Source organism: Phlebotomus papatasi, chromosome 2, assembly GCF_024763615.1.
Source record: "Phlebotomus papatasi isolate M1 chromosome 2, Ppap_2.1, whole genome shotgun sequence".
In the NCBI taxonomy this organism is placed as follows: Eukaryota; Metazoa; Arthropoda; class Insecta; order Diptera; family Psychodidae; genus Phlebotomus; species Phlebotomus papatasi.
The window spans coordinates 92,639,632-92,662,515 of NC_077223.1; the positions used below are offsets into that span (position 1 = coordinate 92,639,632).

Genomic DNA, 22,884 nt, shown 5'->3' on the forward strand with positions numbered 1-22,884 from the left:
TACGTTTTACGATAAAGATAGCTGTTCAAATTTTGTATTCCAAATGGTAGGGGAAAGTGCTCTCCCTTCGAACGTTCATGCCTTCGAATGACGTGAATTTATTTTGTTTTTCGTTAGAGATTTACACTAAATTATCATGGAATTATCAACAATTGATGATAAGTCAACTAATATTTAATAGAAATGTATAAGTCTCTTAGGAAAACTAAAAGAAAATTCCTATTATTCGAAGGCATGAACGTTCGAAGGGTGAGTACTTTCTCCTACAGAGTAAGGTGTCAATAGGTACTGACACGAGTTCTTAAAGTGTCAATAGGTACTCCTTTCACCCTAGATATGATTCTGTAATACCCTAGCTTCCTCTACATAGTCTGTACACCAGTAAGTGGGTCGGCAGTGTTATTTCGAAAGCGCATAAGACTGAATAAGCTAAATAAAACTGAAGTAAAGATGAAGTTCTATCATATTTCTCGTAAGCAATTGATCACACTGAATTTTCAACAAAGCAATTTTAACTCAAATCATATTCAAAATTTAACGTGTTTAGTGCTAAAATCTTCCAAAAAGAACAAGTATTAAGATAGAATTCATTATTCATCAAATATCGGAATAAAAATCCATAATTTTAATCAATTTATTTATAGTGATTTTCGGCCAATGAAATAGTTTTTAAGAAGTTGAAATTGTGAAAAAGTAGTAGTGAACCATTTCCCTGACATCCTTTTCCACCATTCTTTTTCCATGTAAGAAAACCTTTGTTAAAAAATTATCTAGAAATTGTTAAATATTATCCTATGTTAAATGTATATATTGTAGACCTAAAGAAGGAGCCATCAAGCTCCGAAACGTTGGCAAGGAATAAAGGAGGAGAAGATCAAAGGTCAAAATCCCGTGTTTCAACTTCTTAAAAAAATTTATTTATAGTGTCCAATTTTATCCTCAAAGTGTCCAAATTTAGAAACTGTCCAAAATTATGAGCCCTTACCCTAAGTTTTATTAGTTAAGACTTTTCAGTTTGGGGTAGTCCATATTTCAGTATGGTTCATATGAGATAGTCCTCTCTTCTCTCAAATTCTGGACCATAAATGCCGCAGAGACCTCCTCTCAAATGCGGTTAAATTTACCCAATAAAAAGTAAAGTATTCTTCATTTAGCATGATTTCAAGTCTTATACAAATATTCCAAGTATAAAGCTCATAATTGGTTTAAAAGAAGTGTGTTAGCTAGAATATAGGCCATATTCATTTGTTAAATGAGGCTAGAAAAGTGTTAAAGTGCGTGAAAGGCGTGAAAAAACCTCAGCCTTCTCTTAGTAAATAAAAATTCTTGTTGGGAATTTATCAATTCTGCAAAATACTACTCAACACTACGTCATTCTAATAAATCCGCAAGAGTTCGGCGAATGTGAGGAAATTTGAAAATAAGATAATTATTCGCCTTGAGACGCAGATGGATAATTCGGAAGAGACGATTTCCATGCTGAGATCACCGAACAGAGAGTCATGCATACAAAAAGCTTTTATTAAATCTAATGGCTGAACTTCTTATAAAGCGTCCATATCCATTTAGCAAAGCTGCCAGGGTAAATAAATTTTCTGCGTTGGTTGGTTCTCTTGAGCGACAGAATGAGTTAATTGATGCACCCCGGTTTTTCCGTCACATCGAAAAGATGAATTTTTAATGTTGGAAGTAATAGTATGAAATTTTTTTTTCTATATCTTACTGACCCCCGTGGTCGACAACTGCGTCGGTGGTATCCACCATTAACGCAATAACGCATGTTCACTCCGACTCATTTCGTTGCTTATTGGTATACCTCGTGGATTGGTGTGCGAGGGATTTTGGCTCATGTTGGAAAATCTTTCTCGCGTTTAACAGTTTTCCCATCAAGTTCATCTCGAGCGGTGGTGCTTTTTTATTCGTCAAAAGAAAAATTGACTTTTCCGGCGCACTTTTTTCTTGTGCCATTCAAAAAAAAATCCAACTTCCTGAATTTCCCTAAATAAAAGAATTAGTGAAAACCGCCAATTGTCATTGGGCGTGATTGGAATTTTTATGAGTCAATTATTTGAGTTGAATGATTACTTTCACAAGTTTTTTTTTGCCACCCGCATGATTTGGCGTGAGTGAAAGTTACCAAAAAGAAAAGTTCTCAGTGCAAAAAATATAACTTCCTATGCTGATGTCTATAATTTTGTGTGTGGCAGAGGAAACTTTCTGATAAATCTCCCTCAATTTCACGGTATGGCACAATTTCATTGAATATCTTCGTAGTAGCATTGTGTTAAAAAAAAATTATAATGCTCCAAAAGATATTCTTCGTGGGATGTAAGAAATGTTATTCTGCAAAACTTTAAGTTTCTTCTCCTAAGTAAATTTTCAAACCATCCAAAAAATGCTTTGTGAAGATTCATAGGGGATGCGCATCATAAAAAGAATTCTTTGGTGAAAGCATTGAGAGTTTTTGAGAGATATTTGAGGTCAAATGATATAAATTTTCTCCAAATGAAATGCTAATTGTGTTAAAAGTTGAGTATTTTGGTAAATGCTGACAAAGACACTGTATATCTTTTGTGGTAGCCAAATTGAATTTGTAACTTGAGTCATTGCTCAAAAATATTCTTATACTCTGACATCAAGGACAGGACATCAAGTACAGAAGGTTGATATTAGAAACAGCATGACGAGGGGGGAGGGTTGTTTTGAAAATTTCCCTAATATATTGTCGATTATGCAAAAAACCATCAACTGCTGGCTAAGAAATTTCCATTCACAATCAATTCCAGAAGGCAAATCCATTAAAGGATTTATTTAATGGTAGTACAGCTCCCTCCCTGTTTATTATGTATATTCACGCACATCATTAAATCTGTTTTTGGAATATCAAAAAATCCCTTTTATTTATAGCCTTTATATTTAGATTGGCCATTTTGGTTGATTTAGCATGATGGGAACAATGTCACGTCTATTGATTTCACGCTTAACCTTTTCCGCCTGTTCCCGAAAATTTACCAAATTTTTAAATAAAATTTTCTTCCAATAACTTGAGATTTTATATATAGCCAACAAAGCTCAAATGTCTGCGTATGACAAATTTTAAATTAAAAGTGAAATTGAATGGATTTATTTCTGGATTAAATATCTGCATTCAGGCAAGATTTCAACTCCAAATTATTCGCTACGTCAATATACTTAATGAAACACTCCATTTAAATATTCAATTCATGCAAAATATTTGATTTCAAATGGTCATATTACAAGCTACAATTAAGCTCAGTTGTTTTCTGTCAAATAGAATTTTTTAAAAAAAGTGTGAAAAATGATATACAATCAATGAAAAATTGCTGCGATATGTGAAAATAACAACCATATTTGTATCATCAAAATCTCGATTTCAGTAGAAATTGTTTACAATAATTCCATCAAACATTCAATCAACCATTTTGTGGTTATTGAATGTATGCACACATTTCACTGTGATAACCAATGATATTTGTTAACTCCACAATGGCAGGATTAGCGACGAGTTTTTGATAACACGAAAATGCCATAGATAGTGGTTTTACATAAAATCCCAATTTGCCAGTTTACATAATACACATAATTCCTCATAATTACTTCCAAAAATCCCCGAGAATCTCAATTCCCCAGCAAAGAGTAGAGATTTTAGTAGTGAATTCATTCGGTAATTTTCAAAAAGCTCTCGATGTCGTCAGTAGTACCTATCTTCCGTAAATGCAATAAAAGAGCTATTTAAATGTTATGAGCAAAAAAAATTGTAAGAGTCATTTTGAACACGAAACCATGTTTTAAAATCCATTAAATCCCATGTCCTGGTGACACGTGAAATGTTCGCAAAAACCACTTCAAGACAATTTTAGTGCAGCTTATTTTGGATAATTAATTTCATTGCCTTACGACCTAATTTCTTTGATCGCTGAAAAATTTTCAGTAGATAGCGAAGTGAAATTTATGTTTTATTGAGTGAAATTAAAATGCGAAAATGAAAATTTCTATTTTCGTTATCTTAAAAATGTCCCGTAAAATAGTTAGGGGAAAGTGACCATGCTTGATACGATCCAAGCTTGATAATAACTATTTTTTTCCTATGTTAATCAATAGTTATGACTCATCGCAATATACTTCAATAACTGGTGCTAAGCCTCACATTTCCTAAAAAAAATAGGATCCTAGCTCTTTTTTCCTAGTTTCAGGAAGCAAAAATCAAAAATAGGCCTAAAACTGTAATTTCGATACATGATATTTCATAAGTATTTCTTAATTAATGTCGCTGTTCACGAAAACTACTATCATAAGCACATAGAGGGGTCATCAGTACTAATATTTATGTAAAAATATTTTTACTTGGTGGACACTGTTTTTGTGGGTGGTAACAAATTCATAAATTCTACTTGTGTCCATCCTATATTTTAAGAAGGGTCCATGAATGATAATTTTAATGTGGCAACTAATATCATTAGATGTGATTATTTCATAATTACAATATTGCAATCCGCCAATTTTATCGACAATTGACATAATCTTCAACCCTGTTGCTTGAATTTTAAGGTTGCAGAATGACATTTTCATGGACTCAAAGTGAAAAAATGGTTTTCGCTAGCGCCCTAATGTCAAAAAACATGGCTTAGAAAAATTACATAAATGTGATCTTAAAACTAATAACCAGTCATATAAACGATTTAAGCAGATAGATTAGAGTTCCCTCTAAATATTGATGTGCAATTTTTTGTATCCGGTGAATTTTTTGCAGTAAAAATGGGCCTCCGAATTGTCGAATCAATTATTATACAGGAAGGCCCCGGACCCAACTTGTATAAAAATCGCTACTGAATTTCCATTTTCTTCTTGAGGAAAATTTAAGGATTTCCAGGAACTATTTGAGGTTGGATTATGAACCTAATAAGTAAGACATTTTTTTGTCATAGTGCAAGAATCGCTTCGGTTTGTGTGTTAATCAGAAAATAATCACAAACCTTGGATATCATTTTACAGTATCAAGCATGGGCACTTTCCCCTACACAGTAAAAAATTAACATTAAAGTTGTTGAATTTCAAGATGTTGAATTTAAAAATTGTTGAATTTTTATGTGTAAACTCAAAAATTGTTGAATTTTTATGTGTAAACTCAAAAATTGTTGAATTCTGTTTATGTTGAAATTTCATTTCATTTGAAGATTTTTATTTTTTTTTTTGCCTTTTTAGACATTTCTAATGTTTTTTCCTGCACTCGGGATCCCCCATTAATGCGAAATGATTACATTTGATGCTCAGATCTTCACGATATACTTAATATGAATATAAATATTTGATGTTCTATATGACTTTTGACCACTGAAAAGCATTTCGACTGAAGTATAAGTCTTAAATGGAAATTCAACAATTTTTACACAACTTTTATTTAAAAATTCAACAACTTTGGTTGAAATACACAAGGCTTCACACTATAATAGTGTGAAAAATTATGATAAAACTATAATAGTGTTAATTTTTGATCATGTGACAAAAAATACCATAAAATTGTGTATTTTTCACACTGTAATAATGTGAAAACTATAATCATACTGCAATAGTGGTAACTTTAAGATTTTTTCAACAGTTTTAAATCACGAAACATTGTTGAAAATTTTTTATGACTATAATTGTGAGAAATTTTACACAGATCTCAATTGAATAATTAATTTATCCGATTTCACACTATTATAGTGTTCAAATTTTACACATTTTCAAATTCAACGACATTGTTGAAAATTTTCCAACTATAATAGTGGTAATTTTCAATCACGTGACAATAAATTACCAAAATGTTGTGTATTTTTTAAACCTTTTTAAGTTAAACAACTAAAATGGTTGATTTTGCGCTATTATAGTAGTAAAATTTTACACATTTTTTTTACTGTGTAGGGTAAGTGTGCCAATTTTCGGCATAGTTGCATGTCAAGTGCGAAAGTCTTAACTTTGAAAAGTAATATTTTTAATACAAATAGATTTTTTTACTACTTATTTTTAAGGAATGTCACTTGGACCTCGTAGATGGTTTATTGTTTTGTTTCCTCTAAAATTATTCCTTATACATTTTGAAGTGAATAAAAATGACATAGTTTTGGGTAATATTTCGGTCATCTTAATTTTCATAGTTCTTTGATCTTAAGGAATTCTCCATGAAGCCCAAAATAGACACAGGGATCGGCTTAGAGATCAGCTCGAAAACTGAGAATTTGGAAGAACAGCCTGATCTTCTAAATTCATGAGGTCTAGTTAGTAAAATTACTGGGATTAAGCGACATCATAGTGCTAGTGCTGAAAATGAAAAGCTTCACTTTGGGTGTTTTTGGGTGCTTTTCAAAATATTAATTGGGTGAAAAACATGGAGATTAATTGTAGGCAATGTTGCAAAATCCTAAAATGCATCAAGATAGGACTAATGGGAAGGTCAGGAGTGCTCCTTCCTGTACGAAAAATCCATTGATATTGCACTTAAGAAGTGTGCACATTTAATAAAAATTTACGCTGAAAACGCTGATCCTTAAGTATATCCTCAGTGTATGATAGTTTGGGCTGATTCTTTACAGCCATATTTTTCAAGCTGAGTATTCTCCAGGATCAGCCTGTGTCTATTTTCGGCATAAAGGCCTTGACATTACGATTAGTCGAGAGACGGCTAATCATAATTATATTCGAAATAATGGTTAAACTTTATTTCCCTCATTTTCGACTAAGGTCTCTTGGTTTAAGTCGTAAATGTGTCTAGGGCATAAGACTTTTTTACATCAATTCGTTCGTCGAAGCGATATTCTTTGATTTTTTTGCATTGTATTATCTCAAAGTATGCAAAAACTATAAAAATTCATGGAAATTTAAGGTACAAAAGAAGTGGCCGAAATTGCAAGCTGTCCGAAATTTGGCAGGCTTACCCTACGTGGAAAAAATGCAATAAAACGGATATTTAAAACGAGCTTTTGGAAGATCTCTTTGATACATTTTCGATAAGATCATTTCCATAGGATATTAACCACTCCAACATCATTGTCGAAAATAATTTTTCTCTATTTTGAAGGAAAATGAGTTTTTTGAGCCATTTTCAGAAGTCATTTGTGGAAATTCTCATAAATTCAGGGACAAATGTTCAGAAACATTTTTATTGGGTTTATAACAGTTTTTCCTAAATAAAAAAAACCAGTTGACATATTTTTAGAGAAAATTATTTGAATTCATTTTCGAAAGGATTTTCTCAAAAACGAAAAGACTCTGAACAGCGGTTTTGTGGGAAAATGAAATGAGTAAATGTTATTTAGTGCATATAAATAATAATAATAATAATAATAATAATAATATTAAGTCGCATAACCGACCGTATCATGCATCTGCCGCCGTCTTAGCATTGGTACACAGTCCTCGAAGCCAAACGGAGGAAATGCTTCTTTACTGGCTGTACAAGTATTGGTTACATACAATATTGTTTCACTTTACAAAAGTTATGTATTTCAACCCAACGTAAAGGCAGGGAAAAGTGGGGCACATATGAAAGTGGGGCACCTTTGAAATTAAGATTTTTCTCCTATGTGTAAGTGGAACTGAGCCATAATCATATTGTAAGCTTCTCAATTTATTTGTGCACCTAAATTATATCACGATAAGGTTCAATTTCTTTTAAAATTAGGTAAAAATCCTAGTTTTTTAAGCTGTCCCAAATTTAAAACTGCCCCACTTTGCGCTACAAGAATGCGGAATGCTATTTTTCCAATCTTATACCCATAAATAAAATTTATCATTTATTTCAAATGGTTATTTCTGATAAAATAATTTAAGGGGGAAATAAAATCATACTAAATAGCATCATGCTCTTCGGATTCAGGTTATTGTGGAAACCTAAACATTTTACAAGAGTCGTTTTTGGCACAAAAGTCACTTTTCTGGGTTAAGAAAAAAGTAGAAAAGGCAAGCTGAGGACGAATTGTACTGAATAAACATCACTGTGTAATTTGTATCCTGTAAATTTTCACATATTTCACCTCAAATAATAATTGAAAAAAGGAACATTGGAGGGAAAGCTCGTTGGAAAATACAAAAAGGGGACAAAGGTTTAGTATTCAGTTGATTAAAATTTTCCTGGAAACACTCACTATATTTTAAATTTTTATAGGAAAGGATTTTTTTTTAAATTGTTTATCGCCTGGAGTTAAAGCATTTGTGTGTGTATGTATTTTTTATAAAGGCTACTTATTACAAAAACTTGAAAGTTTGCTAACTATTATCTTGGAAGATATCCAAGTTCGAAATTTTTGGCTTGTCGCATCTTGCTTCAGGTTTCTCCACTTCAAAGATTGGGCTTTACGGGTTTTATGATAATGACCAGAAAGATTGACAGCGTGCCTATAGACTGGGATATTAAAGCATAAAACAGGAAAACTAAAAAAATTGTCGACTATTTCACATTCACTCATTTTATAAAGTACGTCCCCTGAGTGCAAAGTTATTATACGTTTAACAAACTCAATCAAAGCGAACACAGTACTGCTTTATAAGTCCATAACTCCTTCTGGGCCCTATGCAATGTGAGAAAATTCCGTCGAAATAAAACATATTTTAGCAAATCTCGCAAAATGCTTGATTTTTACGAAAATTTCTCACAATATAAAATGTAATTAAAGACTGAAAATTAATTAATTTTGATTGTTGAACATAGAAGTTAAATTTATTTACTGTGTGTGACAGTCGCGACGTTGTTGGTTGGTTTAAGGCTACAGGAGCAAGCAAAATGAGCAAGGAGAATGCCAGCTTGACCAAAGGCACGTGTTGGTGACATTTTGATTTGTACGGCTGTGCTTTTTAATGTCTTATGTATAAACAGTAACTTGTCACTAAAATTTAGCGTATTCTTGGGCATAAAATGTAATATACTTGATGACTTTCCATCCCTGATGACTAAACTTTTAGATGGAGTTTTAGTTTTGGATCATGTCTGTTTTAGGGTTTTGCGTGAATTTCTCACTGTTTCAGATAGTCAAAGAGAAAAACAAAACCACGAAGAAGTACAAGACTTTATATTCGAGAGTATTTCTTCGTTTTTTTTGCCTTTTTCCGTCTAAAACTTTTAGGAAATCTCACAGTTCCAAATTAGATATGATTCCAAATTACCCTATCTCCCAATACAAATTAGTTGTGAATCTAAATTACATGATTATAAGGCTTAACTCTTTAACGAGGAGACAGTTTTCGCTGACCGAAAATCAGAAATAAAAATGAAACCGATAAACAAAATCAGTAAAAAGTCTTACATCTAGCCTTATAAAATCCAACAGAGTAAGAATCGGCGTATTTTTTACCTCTATGATCGATAGAGACAAAAATAGCCTAAAAATTTAAGTAATTTTTCTGCCAATATCAATGAATGATAAGTTTTAATCTAATGAAAAATATTATCTAAGTATTGTAGTTTTTTTTTTATAAAACGGTTTTGCTTGAAAAAAAAAATGGAAGTATAAAAAATAATTAAAATTAATTTTTATTATGAGAATTTAAAAATTCGTCATTTTTGAGCTTAAATATTTACTATATAGAAAATGGTTGGAGATTTGCAAAAAATATCCTAGATTCCTTCAACCTTCTACTTTGCAATTATGTACAAACATTAGAAAAAAGTAACTTTAGGTAGTCAGGAAAAATTATTTTCTTAATGGGACACCGGTGTTCCAATCGTCCTTAAAGGGTTAATTTCATTTTAAAATAAAAGAAAAAAAACACAATTTCCAAGCTGCCCTAACTCATAAGTGCCCTACTTCCCCCTTCTGACCTCTCTTATTCCTTTTCTTATAACTTTTAAGTCTTAACCCAAATCAAAAATGGATCCAATTAATTTTATTTCAATTTTTAAACACGTTTTGGAGGTAGTTTTAGCAAATAATTTATTAATTTCCATCAAGAAGGTGCAATGGGGTAGTCATAATCGGAGTTAAATTTAAATATTGAGATTTCCTCAATGCTTTAGATTGGCCAAAGTAAAAAAGCACGAGGAAGTACGAGAATATAGAGTAGTCTTCAGACTAAAAATTTATTAGCCCATTCCCCGAGAGTCTAAAAATCCTAAATAGCAACCAAAAAACGCAATCGCATCCTCTTTTTTTTCTCAATGTAGGAATTGAGGGGAAGAGGCTATGCGTTGTAATCCCTCTATTTAGATCCCGGCTGTTATAAACGTTAGTAATCAAATCCGTTCCTGGGCCGCTTCTAAGCCACTTCAGTATAATTGCCTTCTGGGTCTTTGTCATTGTACCTGTAAATTGGAGAGCCGAGAGAGTCAGTTCGGTCTATACCGTTAAAGAAGAAGGAGATGTGGACATAGGGCTCTCGGGGAGATCTGTCTGGGCACTAGAAGGTGTGGCGGCTAGTTGCTTAAGAGAACCTATTTCCTATCAATCCTTCCAATCTAGAATCCAACGAATCCGACCAATAGTTAGATAACAAATTTAATTGAAATCGATTAATTCACAATTGAATTTAAATTGTTAATTAATCGCTAAATGGCATTTGAAGTGATTAATAGAAAAGTTAAAAGGGGAGATGGGGTTACTTTAAGCTGTGGGTCTTCATTGATATACAACTTTTCGCATATTTTTGGAGGAAACTGGGCTTTAAATTTAAATTTATTTAATGTATCAATAATATGCAAGTAGTATGACCTTCTTTAATTAATCAACCTTTTCCTGTAAAATATGTTCAAATTTTATATCTCAAATGGTACAAAATAGGGTGCCGATAGGTTATGATACTAGTTCTTAAAGTGTAAATAAGTGTTTCTTCGACCCTATTTTTCTATTTTAATAAAACAAATTCTTAAAGGCGAAGAAGTAAGAGGAATATTACGAAATGTAATTTTCATATCCCAGGGTTAACCTTTAATAGACTTTTTTTTATTGAAAATACTTGCTAACTATCATGTTTAATCGTCACTAGGTAATCGAAAATCACCCTGAATAGGGTAAGTGTGCAAAATTCCGGCCAGCTTGCAATTCCGGCCATCTTTTTTGTTCCTCGAATTTCCATGATTTTTTAGTATTTATATACTCTAGAGATTATAAAATGCAAAAGAATAACAAAAATGTAGTTTTGACAAACCAGATGACGTGAAAAAGATATTGGAAGAATTAAAGAAGGGCAAGGAACTATGAGAATGAAGGTGGCCGAAATAGGGCACCAAAACTATGTCTACATTTTTATACATTTTAAAATGTATTAAGAACGATTTTAAAGTAAATAAAGACGATAAACTGTCTACAAAGTTCTGAGCAACACTCCTAAAGTAGAAGGAATGAAAAAATCAATTTTTATTAAAGATATTACATTTTAAATTTGAGAGTTTGGCTCTTGCATGCAAATATGCCGAAATTTGGCACACTTACCCTAATATGTGGCCTTTTTAGAGTTTTCTGATATGTTTTTCTATTATATGTATATAGAATATTGTTGAAGACAAATAGTTCATATAACGTGTTAAATTGGGAAACTATACTGAAATAAATTCAATTTTCCCCTTTTCCAGTGATAGAAAAGCAGTAAATTATTCCATAGGCTTGAATTCAATTAAGTGGATACAATCAAGATGAATTATGTTTTATATATTGATTGTATTTGGTGACTCTTGATGCTCTTGATTGAGGTGATAACGTTGTCTCTTGTCATTTTCTGTTCCAAACTCAATACAGCCTTTTTATTGTTCTCACCAAGAGTCATTCACCATCATAGACAAGAGATCCCCATATATGAAGAAAGTTATCCCTCTACTGAGCATCTAAATTTGTCCGTTCAAAATGAATTGACATTGACATTGTTGAGAAATTTAATTAAAACTTGCACTAACCCTATAAAAGCCCCATTTCTTCGCTAATGAATCCAAAGCTATTTCCCGGATTGCATTTATTATTAGTTTACTCAATGACGGAATGAGACTCATTCTCCAGAATGGGAATTATTAAAAAAAAAAGGAAATGATATTTAATCCCAGCTACTGATTTGCAAAAATATTTAACATATCAATAACATGGCGTTACAGCAGAGAAAGGAAAAAAATAATCATGTGCTAACACGGAAAATTCCTATTCAATTTTCAATGAAGATTGTGTGTAAATAAATTTGAATAAAGAATGTGTGAGAGGATTCAATAAACGCATATAGATTTTATTTACATTCTGTTGAGCATAAAAGAATGCCGAAACATGCCTTACATTCTAATTTTCTTTGGTCTTGAGATTAAGTGAGTATTTTTAGATAATAATAACGTTCAAAGACTATCGAATATAGTAATTTAATAAGAAATAAAAGTAAATTTAATAACCTTATCCTTAATGCAAAAAGGAAATATCAGTTTAGGGGGAAGGGAAATTGTCTGACTTCTGTTCTTCCCAATAACATATTGACTTTCAGCTTTTGTGTTCTTCTTTTCCAATTTCATTCATTTGTGTGACGATAACAGAGAAACTCTTGAGTGGTTACAAAAGTCAATATAAAGTGAAATGTATTGTATCAAATACACGTTGTATCCTTTGTACTAACTTCCAACTTTCCCGTAATGTGTCTTTTAAAGTTGTTCAGAATTCCATACAGAGTTGAGATGAAAGAGAAAGGAATTTTGCAATTTTACAGTGATAGGATGGAATCATTTGCAAATTGAATTAAACTTATTGAAAATGTTTTTTTCTTTTTGAGTAACTTCTCTAACTTAACTGCAAGATGTAAGAATTCTTCTCTCATCACAAATATTACATTTACTTCTTTAAATGTTTATACTTGCCTTTGAATAATATCTAAATTCAGCACTGTGTGGTACTTTCAAACTTTAAGAAGATTCTTCAACTCCGTTTCAACAATGTATCTGGTATAGCGAAAGTTTAATTTTCATGCACAATTGAAAATCAAGTGCACACTGTAAGTTTTCATATGATAAAATTGATAACATTTTCTGAGAATTCCCTCCTGGATTTTCTTTATTTTCACGTACTTCCCATTGAATGAGAGTCAGAGCTTTTCGTATATGGAAAACAATTACGCTTTGTGAACTTCTATTGCATGATTTTTTTCTTCAATATTTGTAAAATAATATTTTTTGTGTATATACGCAAAAGACGCAAAATTAATGAAGCATTTTTTTTAATAATTTGGTCCATGTAAATTGATCGTTTATCGTGAAATTGCCTTTAGAGTTTAATATCATGTTACAATGTTAAGAAAAATGACTTTCTGGAAAATTAAAAATCTGTATATTATTTTATTTATGAAATATCGTAAAAATTAGTAAATGTGTGGTTAAAATTACATAAAGTATAGTATTAGGACTTTCATTTTAGGTCACAGAGCACCATAATGCTTAACAGAAAATGTAAAACTAGTGATTAGTTGGTTTAATCTTACAGTAATTGTATAAATTGAAAATTCAGTTTGTCAGTCGATTTGAAAATTAAAATATTGATTTTAAAACTAAAAGAAATATTTGAAATGCAGACGAATATTGCATATCAGAACATACATAAATTTATAATGGTAATTATATCTAATGAGATAACACAAATAGCAAAATTGTTATGCCGTTAGTTTGAGTGTTCGTGGTCCATGATATTCTAATATGGTTCATATACCTAAGTAGAAGTTTAAAAAAAAAGTAAATAAATAAAATTTTTAAACTCTTTATATTTTAAAGGTATCAAAATTCTAATTTTAGCAACCAAATTTCATTGGATTATCCGAATCTAATGAATCATTTGCCCTTAATAAATCAATCTCGTATTCAAATTTTTAAAAAATCTTGACTGTTAAAGAATTAGAAAAGTTAAGTCATATGGCTAAGCCGGCTAAGCCTTAAGTTTACAGGGGTCTGGGAGGTACTTAAAGTCAATGAGTGACATTATTTACTCATTTTTTTCAATTTGTATTAGGAAATTTATCTATTATGATATTAGAAAGGGGTGGCAAAGCATCCCAGGCTTTTCGAAATGCTCGATTAGATTAGATGCTATACAGCATAAGTACTTTCGCATCATTTATCGTTTACCGGTTCTCAGCCGATTTGAACCGATTCTTAAATCTCTCAAAAGATCCCCCAAAATTGTTTTAAAAGTAAAAGGATTGATTTTCAGATAATTTTTTTTTTATCAGTTATGAACCGATTACTGCTTCAAAACGGATTGGAACCGGTTCAGTTTTATTGGAAATTCTAAGACTTTTCCAACGACTCCAAACATGACTCCATTTGCTTGATAAATGCGCTCTCTAATGTGTTTTTAACTTTTGACCTTGAAAAAACGTTATTAGGAATGATGCAACGGTATTTTCGTATATGGACGAAATGTTCGCATGGGTAATCTCTAAAACATGTCCAAAAATTAAAAAAATTGCGCTACGCGTTTCGAGTAACCCCAAAAGCAGAGTTTTGGAGCAGAAGGGGGGTTCCCCGAAGGTTCCAAGTCACTATCTCTAACCGTTTGACCTCTAGAGCTGGCGACAGTCGGACGGACAGACGAATAAACAGCGTAATGAAATTTCTCAGAAATGGTCTGAAATGTGAGGATTTGTTGAAAAAAGTGGAAGGTGGAAATTTGGGGGGGGGGGGTGAAAAAATCGTGGGATTATTATATACTGCTCTCTTCGTAGAGTTCGAGCAGTAATATGCTGGAACAACATACCATAAAGCAACAAGATTTTCCTGAAAGGGAAGTTTGGTTTGAAACATCCATTATTTGATTTTTTTTTTGATGAATTTGACAGTCCCATGCCCTATGGTAGCAAGTGCAGTGAAGCACCCTCGTTCAAACTCGGAACAGATGGTTCATAGGGTTAATAGTACTATACTTCGAGCCATTTAGTGCTCCACGATTGATTTGTTATTAAGAAAACATTCAAAATAAATTCATATAAACTCTAAACACATAAGAGGTCGTTTTGAACGAAATATTGCAGCATAATTTGACATCCGTCTTATGATTCTCGATTTTTTCTTAAAGGGAATTTTTAAATAATCATAGTTTATACAAACAGTCAAATTCTTAGTCTAATCCCAAGTTTAGAACTTATTTGACAATGTAACAATTTTATTTCCAAGATAAGTTAAAATATTATTCATTGTCTTTAAAGTGGGAGTGTGTATTATTAATACTCATCATAACATCAACCGAAGGACATTTTAGTTTCGTAAATAGATAGAGAATAAACATTCCTAATTTTTATCTTTTATTATTTTGCACACAGTTCAGTATAATTTTCTCTAATTACCTTAAATAATTTATGTAATATACCTACAGATAAAATTAGTGATCGACACGAAGAACATTTCATATTTTCGAAACAATGTAATTTTTCTCTACTGCATAGTTATTTTATATATAAAATAAGTTTATAATAAAATAGATAAAGAACAGGGGAAGTAGGGCCAAGTAGTAGTAGATCACTTTTGAAATTAGATTTTTTCTCCTATTTTTAAATGGAACTAGACTTTGTTATGATATAATTAAGCTCAATAAACCAAGGATGAAGCTAAATCACATTATGAAATGGTTAAGTTCCATTTAAGAATATGAGAAAATCTCTATTTCAAAAGGGCCTCAATTCAAACCCAAGAAGCATAATAACTATCTTATAGAACCAAGACTTTGACAAGACTTTTAATGCGCCTTTAAAAGGCTTGATAATTTTGTATTGAAATTCCTGTAGAAACTTTTAAGACTCTTAATAGCTCACCACTTTACTTTTAATAGTCACATAAACGAAACTAAAAGCGCTATAAGCAGATTCTAAGAATTTTGGGTTTTAAGGGGTTACGTGGGTCAAGAAGGCTAAAAAAACAGAATATTTTCTCGAAATTTTTCCGGCATAAATTTTTTTTTCAATTTAAGCTTTTAGACATATTAAAGTACACCATCATAACTATATTTTCTGAAATTTTCATTTAAAAATTTTAAAAACTCACCTATTGAGACCTGATTTTTGGATATGTATTCTTTTTAATAAAAACTTACTCCTCAGTGAACAAGATTTTTCTTAAAATTTTTAAATGAAAATTTCGGAGTATTGGGGAAAGTACTCTCCCTTCGAACGTTCATGCTTTCGAATAATGTGAATTTTATTTATATTATTAAATATTAGTATTATAATTATATTAATAGGTTGGAAAATAGAGAACATTAAGTTGTTTTTTTTTTTAAATTCTTTTTGAGACACGTAACCCCTTAATGTCTTACGTATTGAATTCTGTTAGACTATATTAAGAAGAAATTGCTTCTTGGGAACATATCTTTACCCCTATAATTTGATCTGTAATTTATCGACTTTTTGTTAAAGTATTGCATTTTTGAACCATTTCCATTGGAGTGACTATTCTTTGTACTTTTCTTGGGCACTCTAAGCAAGCATCTCACAACAAAATCCGTAACAAAATTATACTTAATTTATTACTTTAGTGGTATTGATTTATTAGTGAAATTTGATTAAAAGGAAAGGGTATAAAAAACCCTATTATGCTTCGCTCTTTATTGGAAATTAATTTGCGAGGGTTATTATAAGTATAAATTGATTGGAATTTCAAAAATTTGATGAGAAGGGACTGTCGCATTATTGCCATATTTTTTTATAAACAATACTAAAAATAATTAAATGAGTTTATAAAGAATCATATAATAATGTATAATGTGTTAGAGAGTAGAGACATATCCTAGACAAACACAAATTTTATATTGCGATAAATGAGAGGGCAGTCTAAATTACATTTTATTACATGTAAAACGTATAGGTACCTATTGTGAGCAATGGCATGCCTAAAATTTTAATATTTTTCGTCTGTCATTCACTTTGTCAAATAAATTCTTCATTTGTGCTTTCGTCTCGTGCTTCAAGGGACCTTTATGGAGTGGTCGGTAAAATGAAGTACTCTTTCTTTCCTAAATAAAACACATCTAATGGAGTTGACATATTTTCAGTAGAATGAAATCTATATAATGTTGAAATGATGCTGAAGGTAGGAATTTAATTTTGTGGGGATAAGAACCCGATAAGGTTTTCTAATTTTACTTTTTTTCACAATTCTTGTCGTCAGCTGAATTTTCAGACAAATTTTTCCTTCTTGTATTGACATTGACACTCAAAATCGGTTAAATCTCAGGGTTGAAATTCCTCTGTCTCTTTTTTTTAGATTGCCTAATAAAAGTATCTTAAAATATTGATGTACTGAAAATTCTTAAAATTAAATTGTCTTATAAGAATTTCTTACTTATTTACCCTATTTTATCTATGGAACAATATATAACAAAAGCATCTCAAGATGCGAGTTAGAAACGACTTCCGTTTTCTTTCAGCTAAAGATAAGCTTTTCTTATTCTTTAGCTAAGACGTTCAAGTGTAATCATTTCCCTTTTCAATTCAAAACGGTATCTTTTGTGTATGTAATCGACTTCAACTATCGCTATGTAATATCTTGGTTCCTTCTTCGAATAATCTTCCGGAAAATCATATTGTTACTACCATAGGCAAGGTGTTATTTCAGTAATTGATTTCCAAATATAAGAGGAATGTCGAGATTATTCTATAAATAAATTTAACATGAATGAGTGGATATATTAGATACGATTGGTCGTAAAGTATGTTTCATAATGTTTTATTAATAGAGGAAATATATTGACATATATAAATTATTCCACATGGAAGAGAGAATCATGAAAATGTCTACAATATGATAAGCTTTACGAGATCTGTATGGAATGAATATATCTTTTATCCTTCAAAAACATTACAAATTGATCAAATTGATAGATAGATTTATCATCAGATTAATATATTTATTGAAATTTCAAGTGTAGAGAATGTAGTAAATTCTAAGAATATTTTCATGGAAAACCAAATCTTTAATGAATTTTCTTTTCATCATGGATGGATACCAGTTTATTTTATTTTTAGAATGAAAGAGTAGAGTACGTTATATTGTTCATTATGATAACATTTTTTTTCTATCATTCTCGTACCATCGAGAAAGAAGATGAGAAAAAAAAGGAAATTATTACTATTATACTTGATGACTTCTTTCACATGAAATTACTTTATCCTCTCTGTAATCCTTTGATTACTTGGTCATCTTCTCTTTCTCTTCATTTACTTTTATATAAAGAAAATGCAGCGACTGATTGTCTTTAATAATTCAGCCCTTTAAAGAGAGGAAAGATATATAAAATGTGGTATATTTTAGTTATAGGGGGAACTGGGGCAAAATGGATCAAAATAATCAAAACCAATGTTCGGATTTTTTATGAGGTCCCAAAAGATTTGACAGATTTTTGTCAAACCCTTCATGTGACTTTGCGGATGAAAATTTTCCTAGATAGAAAAAAAAATATGTAGGGTAAATGTGCCAAATTCCGGCCGGCTTGCAATTTCGACCACATTTCTTGTTCCTCGCATTTCTATGATTTTCTAATATTTGCATACTCTATAGATTATAATGCAAAGAAATAACAAAAAATGTTGCTTCGACGAACAAGATAAACTGAAAAAGACATTAGAAGAATTCCTGAAGGGCAAGGAACTATGAGAATGAAGGTGGCCGGAATAGGCCACCAATGCTATGTCTAAATTTTTATTCATTTTAAAATGTATTAAGAATGATTTTAGAGAAAATAAAGATGATAAACTATCTACAAGGTTCCAAGCAACACTTTTTTTTTAAAAAAAGTAACAAAAATATTCAATTTTTATTAAAAATATTACATTTCAAACTTGAGACTTTGGCGCTTGCATGTAACTATGCCGAAATTTGGCACACTTACCCTAGTAAAATTGTTGGTAAATGTGTGAATTTATATTGGGGACTTACGAAATGTTTGAATATTTAATGACTTTTATTTATTTTTTTTCTATTCAATTTTTATTTTTTATTATAATTCATAATTTTATAATAAATTTTGTAATTTATTTATTTTAAAATAATTTCGAAAAACTCTTTACTTTTCCCACAATTTTCCCACAATATTTTTTTCTGTATATGGAAACGTACTCTTCGAACCATTTAATGAGTAGTTTATTTTGCAGAAACGATGATAAAAATAAAAATATAGGGGAACTGTACCAAATTTCGGCCAGCTTGCAATTTCGGCCATTTGTTTTGTTCCTCGAATTACCCAAATCCATATGGTTTTAATTTAAAGCCTCGGTCTTTTGTGAAGATATTAAACTTTGAAGTTTTTGCTTTTGTCCTATATTGTCCCATGTTCCCCTACAATGTTGTATTAAAAATATATTTAAATTCCAAAAATAACCTTGAAGATCACTATGTTAAAAGTGTCGGATTTGTCTTAACAATAGTCGTTTCTTAATCTCAAATTTAAAATAACCTTTTTCTTGCTTTCAGCGTAATGTGCTCTGATGCTATGATAAAGAAAAATGTCTGAGAGAGTTAAATAAATATCTTCTGCTTCACTTCTCGCTTTTTTGTTCATCACACACAGTGATAATGTTTATCTTTCAGATTGTTTATCTTCAGTAATTGAATATACATTTAGTACGATCAGACAATTACACCAGACCCTCTTGTATTTTCAATGCCATTACCCCAATAATTTAATAGTTTGATTTTTTGCAAATCCGTTATTACTTACGAATCGTACGTCTGAGTACGCATCTTTTCGAGGTATTTATATCAAAAGAGAGAGATTTTTGTGCAAATACAGGTGAGAAAAGACAAATTGATATAAACCATGCACTAGTTCAAAATAAATGTAAGGTGTTATCAGATTAACGCAATTTGTAGTTATCATTAGGATAATTTTTCAAAAAACAATGTTTAAAGTTTAAACTATATTAATATGAGTGGGAGTTGCTGACAAGTTCAATTATGTAAATAATAGCTGCTAAACATTTATTATATACAGAAAGCAGAATTCAATAATTTCCAATATACTTCGGTTCTGTAGTCAAGAATTAATAAATGTTAAGTAAGGAAAGTTAAAATAAGTTTGACTCCCTTTTCAGCCTTGTACCACATTTTTCTGCACATTATCTTTCTCTTTGCTGTATTTATGCGAAAAATTGTTTTTTGGGGGTGAAATTAGATGTATGATTTATAATCTTTAGCTGTATTACATTTTCCAATAATACACTTTTCGGCCTCATTATCGTGTCTTTCTTTTTCAACTTCTTCTTGTATGAACGCTATACTGAATGTGTTTATATACTTAAGATATGCTACCTACACGCTTATCAGTTGGTTTTCTCTCATTAACTCAACAATTTACTACCTTTACACCTGTTTATGACTACGGAAAAATCATTAGAATGTCGCTTAAGTACTAGTAAACAGATTAAGGTGATATTTCGGATTATATTTTGCGCTTTATAATTGAAAACAATACATAAGCATATCGCTTATTCGGTATTACAGGGGTATAAAGGGTACAACCGTATCCATAAATTTGCTTTCAGTGAAGTTGTTTTATTACTACACATTAGAGAAATTTAGAGAAGCAAATTTCTTACACTTCTATAGGAAAAACTGTCATATAGGGCAAATGTACCAAATTTCGGCATAGTTGCATGTAAGCACCAAAGTTTTAACTTTGAAACGCATTATTCTTAATACAAATTGGAACTATTTGTTACTTGTTTTTCAATAATGTTTTTGGGAACCTTTGTTAATCGTCTATGTTTTCTTTTAAATTATAATTATATTTTAAAATGAATAAAAATATAGATAAGGGAAAGCGCGTTACCTTTGGACGATTTATGCTTCGAACAATTCATTTTTTTCAATGCGTTATAAATGAATTTAGCCCATTATACTATTATATTTTAATAGCTAGTCCAATGTCTTCAATTTTCAGAAAAGAGCTATGGGCAAAATCCATAAGGAACATCCAAAGGTAGCGCGCTTTCCCCTAGATAATGCTTAGGGTAATATTTTGGGCCACCTTGATTTTGGTAGTTCCTTGACTTTCTGGAATTCTTCCAAAGTCTTTTTCACATAATCTTGTATAAAGAAACGACATTTTTTGTTATGTTTCGCATTAGGGGAAAGGCTATAATTTTGGATAGTTTCTAAATTTGGACACTTTGAGGGTAAAATTGGACACTAAAAATAAATTGATTAAAATTATGGATTTTTATTCCAATATTTCATGAATAATGAATTATATCTAAATATTTGTTCTTTTTGGAAGATTTCAAAACTAAATACGTTAAATTTTAAATATGATTTGAGTTGAAATTGCTTTGTTGAAAATTTAGTGTGAGCAATTGCTTACGAGAAATATAACAGAACCTGAAGTAAGACTTGCCTTGCGAATTACGTTTTTCGTGTGAAATATGGGAAATTTTCTAAGAGGTTCACCAGTGAGGTGATAATCCTTATTTTGGACAGGTGTTTTTCTCACGAAATTTCGTGAAGTTTTAGCTTTTGTGATGACTAGATTCGACAAATGCCTGGAGAAAGAAAGGAGCATCATCTCTACGAACGAGATGTAGTGAGAAAAGCCTTGAAAGGCTCCCGGAAAGGTCAAGAAATGAGCTAATCCACACGTACTTGGAGTACCGAAGTCAACTCACTTTAATAAATGATATGGAAAGTTTCCGGGCTTCTTGTGACATTCTACGTTTCCCTTACATGAACAGGAAGAGGACTTGGTAAGATTGGTTCATGAAATGGAGAACAATGGGTATTCTGTTGAGGCGGATTAGCTGTCCAAATTTACAGCCAAGTCGTCCAAATTAATAACCAAGTTGTCCAAAATAAGAGTCAAATTCACCTCTACATATCAATTCATTTTTAAATGTATTAAGACTAATTTTGGTAAAATTAAAGCCAATAAATCCTTGCCAAGTTTCTAAACAACCGTTCTGAAAGGAGAGTAACAAAAAAAATCATTTAGTGTTGAAAATATCGCACTTCAAACTTGGAACATCGATGCTTATAAGCAAACTGTCCAAAATTATGAGCCTTTACCCTATGTAATCACTAGAGTATGAAAAACCTAACAGTTCATGGAAATTTGAGGAACAAAAGAAGTGGCCGAAATTGGAAGCTGTCCGAAATTTGGTGCAGTTTCTCTATATATTTATTTTTGAATACAAGGTTATAGTTTATTTAAAATGAAACTATATTACACCATCTTTGCCTCAGGGTGCCTACACATTGTTAGCAGTTTTCATCAAAAATTGCTCTTTTGAAGGAAATCGTCCGCACTGTTGCAGGTAGAAACGTCAAAATTCTGTCAAAAATGCGATTTTTGACGAAAATTGCTCCCAATGTGTAAAAGTTTTTATGTAGAATTCGATCATGAGCTACTTGGTACAATATCTCATTTAAGATAATGAGAAATTAAAAATATTGCAAAAAATGAATAACTCCCGTGTTTTTATAGATCAAAGTTTTTTTTATCCCATGCGCTTTTGTTTATTTTATGGATTAAGGCAAGTCTTTTACAAAATATGTTTTCTTCTCTGCAATAGTGATGTAATGAAAAGATGTATTCGCTTGCCTGAGTTCACTCGAAAAATTATCTTTAACAGCGTTTATGGAGCTTAAGTTGTTTATCGTTTGAAAGGAATTATGAGCATAAGATCAAGAGAAATTGATTAAGTAATCACTTATATATTGTGTCGTTCAAAAAAAAAATAGAAATAGGTAATATACTTTCTTTCATGGTTACTTTCCCTTGACTTAAGCTCCTTGAGAGGTGATGTTTGTTAATTCGGCACCTCAAGGTTTCACATCAATGTAAAAAATATAGCTTATGTCGAAGTTAAAAATATCTGCAGCTACTTGTTGCTTTTAACTTGTATAATCCTTTGAATATGTTAGTTGGAGATAACTCTCAAAGAATATTGTAGCATTATTTTTCTTCTCTG

The 22,884-nt window shown here is 31.0% G+C and overlaps 1 protein-coding gene across 1 annotated transcript in view; it reads left to right on the top strand.

Annotated features, from left to right (window-relative positions):
* The first annotated feature begins 1,888 nt into the window (after nucleotides 1-1,888).
* Nucleotides 1,889-22,884, top strand: part of LOC129802399 (RYamide receptor) — a 32,745-nt gene continuing 11,749 nt past the window's right edge. Inside the window, exon 1 of the mRNA XM_055848177.1 lies at nucleotides 1,889-2,242. The gene's annotated coding sequence lies outside the window, so the exon portion shown is untranslated. The remainder of the gene's footprint in view (nucleotides 2,243-22,884) is intronic.